Source organism: Bombina bombina, chromosome 1 (genome assembly GCF_027579735.1).
Source record: "Bombina bombina isolate aBomBom1 chromosome 1, aBomBom1.pri, whole genome shotgun sequence".
Taxonomy (NCBI): Eukaryota; Metazoa; Chordata; class Amphibia; order Anura; family Bombinatoridae; genus Bombina; species Bombina bombina.
The window spans coordinates 1,342,236,940-1,342,243,488 of record NC_069499.1 but is presented as its reverse complement, the minus strand read 5'-3'; positions in this window follow the sequence as shown (position 1 = coordinate 1,342,243,488).

Below are 6,549 nucleotides of genomic sequence, written 5' to 3'. Positions count from 1 at the left end.
AGAAATTTTGTCCTCTATTTAAATTTCTATTTTGAAAATTATTTCTATTTTTGTTCTTAGGGGTCATATTGTTTTTTTTGTCTCTAGGTTTTTTATATTCCACTTTAACCCAATTGTCTTTTTTCTCAATATTTTTACTAATAGAAGGTTCATTTAGCTTCTGATCTTCTTCAAGATTTACCACAGAAGTGTTCTTATTGGTATAGATACAACCTTCTGCGTAATCTTTCTCATCTCTAGCTAGTTTTTTAGCCTTGATTTTAATCAGTTTTCTCTGATAAGCATCTGTTTTCTCTAGAATCTCTTTATTCTTATTTTCATAATCAGAGTGTTGTTCATATTTAACCAAAGCTATTTGAGCTCTTCTTTAGATAGTTCCGTATCTCTCAATAATTTCTCTCTATGCTCAATCAAGAGATCAATTAGTTTATAAGAGCACTCAGATAGTAAATTCTGCCATCTAGATGTTAATTCTTCATCGTTGGTAAATGAACAAAGTTTAGAAAGTCTTAGGCCCCTAGGAATATGTCCCTTTTGTTTATATTTCTTTAAAGTATCAATGTCCCACCAATGTCTGTGTTCCTGTTTCAATGCATCCTCAAGTTTGCTAAACAATTGACTCATTGAAAGATTAACGTTATTTGAAGGTGCAGAGATTTCCATTAAATTTTCACAGCTACTTAGAGTCAAACGGCTCTGATTCCGTAGCTCCTTACTCTGCATCTTCAAACACAATGTGAATAAAAATAAAAATGTAATACTATTTGTACATCAATAGTCGCTCTATAACAGTGCCAAACGAAAATATCAAAATGATTTGAAAAAAGTGATAGGCGCCTATTAATCAAAACAATAAAAAGTGCAGTGTGAATATATGTCACAGTATAGTGTGAATTAAAAATGCAAAAAGAGAGACACTATATATATATATATAGTATAAAAAATGCTATTGAACATAAATAGTAATAGATACTAACTGTGACGACTTAGTGAAGTATCAAAAAAATCTTTGTGACATAATATTAAAGTGCAACAGTCCATATATATATATATATATATACACTGTGGGTAATATCAAACCAAAAAACCCTCCAGGGAAAATCACCCAGAATATAGTTCATATATCCAAGAAGAAAGTGTGGCAGCTGTGCTCCTTCTAGGACTGACGGGCCATCAGCGGAGATCTGTAGAAAAATGAAGAGAAGAAAGGAGGCGCCACAATAGTGTGAATACGTCAGGTACCAATGCCCCTATGTATGCTCAAATGCTACTTACTAAATGTAAAGCACTTGAGAAGTGCCACAGGTGCGGGCTGGATCATTAGTAGCTACCCAGCGGGCTATCCTCTCGGAGTGTATGATGAATGACAAACAACGAAACTCTGTAGAGAATAAAGAAAAGACAAAGGGCGCCACAATAGTGTAATAACGTCAGAACAAAAAGCCCCTTTATCTGTCAACAATGCACTTACTAGATGTGCAGCACTTGAGAAGTGCCACAGGTGCAGGCTGGATCATTAATAGCTACCCAGCGAGCTATAAGCTCCGGATCTGTACCATACACAATGCTTCTGGGTTCTCGTTCACTTAAAGAGAACCAACGGTGAACTTTTATAAGTGGTATATCAGTTGCCACTTAAACGAATATCCAAATTCCTAAATACAGTATAAAAACTAAGTAAAAGCTTCAGAATAAAAGCTTCAAAATAAAAACTTTGTGATGTCAAGGAGTAAAATAAAAATGGGTATTTTATTAGGACCCAATTCACTACGCGTTTCTCGGTATAACAACCGTTTCATCAGGTGCATATTTCACACTGTAAAACATCACGATTTATAGAACAACACTCTGCGTCTAGAGCCGAAGAATGCGCATGCGCACTAAAACCATGGACCAATAGCAGCCTTCGGCTGAGCCGGCTGACCGTACGCCAAAAATGAAGGTGTGTCTGAACCCAACCCCTATATGGAAGTTGGCACTGTTATAGAGCGACTATTGTTGTACAAATAGTATTACATTTTTATTTTTATTCACATTGTGTTTGAAGATGCAGAGTAAGGAGCTACGGAATCAGAGCCGTTTGACTCTAAGTAGCTGTGAAAATTTAATGGAAATCTCTGCACCTTCAAATAACGTTAATCTTTCAATGAGTCAATTGTTTAGCAAACTTGAGGATGCATTGAAACAGGAACACAGACATTGGTGGGACATTGATACTTTAAAGAAATATAAACAAAAGGGACATATTTCTAGGGGCCTAAGACTTTCTAAACTTTGTTCATTTACCAATGATGAAGAATTAACATCTAGATGGCAGAATTTACTATCTGAGTGCTCTTATAAACTAATTGATCTCTTGATTGAGCATAGAGAGAAATTATTGAGAGATACAGAACTATCTATAGAAGAGCTTCAAATAGCTTTGGTTAAATATGAACAACACTCTGATTATGAAAATAAGAATAAAGAGATTCTAGAGAAAACAGATGCTTATCAGAGAAAACTGATTAAAATCAAGGCTAAAAAACTAGCTAGAGATGAGAAAGATTACGCAGAAGGTTGTATCTATACCAATAAGAACACTTCTGTGGTAAATCTTGAAGAAGATCAGAAGCTAAATGAACCTTCTACTAGTAAAAATATTGAGAAAAAAAGACAATTAGGTTAAAGTGGAATATAAAAAACCTAGAGACAAAAAAAAGAATATGACCCCTAAGAACAAAAATAGAAATAATTTTCAAAATAGAAATTTAAATAGAGGACAAAATTTCTCTACTTGGAGACAGGACAATTTCTCCTATCCCCAAAGATATGTTGAAGATCGAAATAATTATACTAATTATACTAATTCTAGAGATGAAGAAAATGAATGGTATAAAAGGGAACAATATAGGGCTTATAATAACACTAATTATAGACAAAATCAGTCAGATAGAGTATATTCAAACAATAGGTCTCAATATGAGGAGGAGAAACCACAGGTTTTTCACTTCAACAAAAAACAAGATCAATACAAACATCAGCAGAAACATTTACCCATCAGATTAAAACAAATGGAAACAAATTATGCAAAAGAGGAATATTTTACTCCTATAAAAAAAAGAACTTACGCAAACGTGGCAGCAGAGGGAGAGCAAAATTTACCAAAAAGAAGAAACTTACAAAAATGAAAGAGGGTATATTTAACCTCTCTAGCCATGTATTGACTAATGAAGAAATATGTGTCCTAAGTAGAGGATTATCTTTTTGTTCTTCAAAAGAACATAATATGTTCGAACTTTTTGTGGACTTAAATAGGTTTATTAGAAAATTGTCATTACAACGCAAACAGGAGAAACAAGTCTCTATAGTCACTGATACTATGATACTGATACTGCCTAAGATGGATGAATATATGGTGTGATTTTAAATATAATATAGGAGGGGGCCACCATTCTCATATACGTCAGTATTAGGAGGAATTAACCTTTCTATGATACTGAGAGACTCCAATTCATATAGGTAATGGCTGCCTTAAAACCACCCAGGGAACTGTATACAAAAGTTTGCATATCTTTGTGAGTAGCAACCAGCATATAGAAGATAGGTACTTTTCTAAGGAATAGTTTGTCTAAATAGTAAACAAATGTAGCACAGGTCAGCTGCTAGTACTCAGTGCATATGTAGAAACTGCCTGACTCTAGATCCTTATTGTTACTCTGGAACACAGATACATTTAGTCTGGGAAGATCCAGATGGACAAAAATATTTATGACACTGGCTGCTTAAGACTAGTGCTGATAATAACATAATATCTCATGTATAGTCCAGAGTCTGCCCTGCCACCTCTAGCAGAATAATGACAAGCTAATAGACATAGGCAAGGGCTAAGTAATGTACAGTTGTATGTGCTATATCCATAACAGACAAATATGACAAATAATATGGAGGAGCAGGAGGTAATCCTCTAGTGGGGATCCGACTATGTGTCATCATGAGCAGATTACTAATCTCAATAGAGAGGGAGCCTCCAATTGACTGAAGCATTAAGTTTCATATATATATTGCAACTGCTCCGGGGGCCATATCTGTCTCTTATAAGTCCCGCTCACCCTGTTTGCATGCAGGCAAACCCACCCACGTTCAGATGGGAGCAGCCAGCCCGGGGGGCCCAAGGGAAACAATGACACCAAGTCCAGGGTATCTGAATACTGTGGAAGTGACCCCAGTCTGGCCGTCGCAACATGACCGCATAGTTCCTTTCAGAGGGGGGCGCGGACAACAGGGCGCGACCACTGCCCTGACCCACAGGGCCTGCGTCCGCCTGTAAGAGGTCGTACTGAGCTGCTCCCCTTGTGGTTATGTCTCTCGTGGCGACAAAGGGCGGGCAGGACTCCTTCTTGGTGTCTGCACTCACCAGCGCTTGCAGCGGAAGGCCCCCCCGGGGATCCACAGACACTGCGTCCCGCTGTGACTCCGGTGCCGCCTCGCGCTCCTCAGCAGCGGCAATGTGGCGTGAGCCTGCCTCTTGGATTTTTTCAGTGAGAGCGTCTAGTCTCTCACACATTCGCTGTCCATATTCCTCCAATAGCTCCCTGATGTCAGAATACAGCACAGGGATCTCCATGGCGGGTAGTAGCGTATCCTCAACCAAAATGGCGCTTCAGTGCGTGTCAGGGAGCTCCGGATCAGGTTTTTCAGCTGAGTAGTAAATATACAGCCACCAGTTTGCTGTTCACATATCCCAGGCTTCTTTATGTGTCACCGTCCTCCCAACACCAGTTATATAGTCCGATTTTAGCAAGGGTAATTCATATTTTCTAAAGTTTAGGTCGGGAGCTCCTGAACAATGCGTCTTCTAGCAATGGCGGTTGGCTCCGCCCCCGATATGGCAGCTTTTAACTAGTTATCTTGGGTATATTATTTCTTGTCCTATTTTTGTTAGTAAATTGACTTATATTTTGTCATTTTATGATTATTTATGTTTTTTCATTTATAGTTATGATTCATTTTGTAAAGGACTGTGCATGAATGTTTAGCCTCTGAGCCGGCTTTTATGTAAGTTATGGGGTTATTTAATCTTACACAGCCTTCTAATCCACCACATATCTGTATATCCACTACAGGAAGTAGTTTTGTTTACACTATTTCTCGCCACATGCACTCTTGGGATTAGCATTATTAATATATATGTAGATGATATTATACAGACTATATATAATACTCATTTTGGTGGCAACTTTATTCCCATATTTTTTGTATTCTATTACGTTTACACATCCATTTTTATCATTTGAATTATATTCCTACTAACTACAGTCAGCTTTCCCATAATGTTTATCTTAACAGCGGTTGTTTTTTTATATATACATATCTTATGTTGACTGTTGATGGTTATTTCCATTGTAGGGATTTTTTGTAAATTTTTAATAGAATTGTCTCCCTTTACTGAGATTTTAATCATATCCCATACATATGTGGCTCGTTATTTTAATCATATCCCCATACATATGCGGCCCGTTATTGACATAATATGAGGTCTGATGTTGACATCAGGTTACCTTGTAGTATTGTTTTCGTATTGCTATGGGAGATATATATATATATATATATAAAATGATTTTTTATCATATTTTTATGTAGTGTTATTGGTTTATACTGACCGATATTTGTTCACTAGTATTGTTATACATACTACCCATTCCGATTGGGTTAAACTTCCATATAGGGGTTGGGTTCAGACACACCTTCATTTTTAGCGTATCAACGGTGAGCCGGCTCAGCCGAAGGCTGCTATTGGTCCATGGTTTTAGCGCGCATGCGCATTCTTCGGCTCTAGACACCGAGTGTTGTTCTATAAATCGTGATGTTATACAGTTTGAAATATGCACCTGATGAAACGGTTGTTATACCGAGAAACGCGTAGTAAATTGGGTCCTAATAAAATACCCATTTTTATTTTACTCCTTGACATCACAAAGTTTTTATTTTGAAGCTTTTACTTAGTTTTTATACTGTATTTAGGTATTTGAATATTCGTTTAAGTGGCAACTGATATACCACTTATAAAAGTTCACCGTTGGTTCTCTTTAAGTGAACGAGAACCCAGAAGCATTGTGTACGGTACAGATCCGGAGAGGATAGCTCGCTGGGTAGCTATTAATGATCCAGCCTGCACCTGTGGCACTTCTCAAGTGCTGCACATCTAGTGAGTATGCGTAATAGAAACAGATGCTAACACTGCTTCCCCTTCCGATCAACAGGAAGGAAAGGAAAAAGGCGCGCAACACAAAATGCCACCTCCTCTAGGTCCGCCCATCGTGGGCGTCACAAAAGTCTTCTCCCGGTCGGCATATTGCTTTTTTAATAAGTGAAACCGCCGGGAGTATGGAACCACCAACATGCCTTAAATATTTTCTAGCCCTAGTGCCTGCGTCTAAACTGTCCACATTAAAGAGCCCAAACTCCACAGAGCATTTGAATGTGTCCCATATTGAATAAAGTGCCGCTTATTCTGAGTCTCTTCTTTGCAACCCCAGAGTAAAGTAAGAACTTACTTCCTAACCTGCC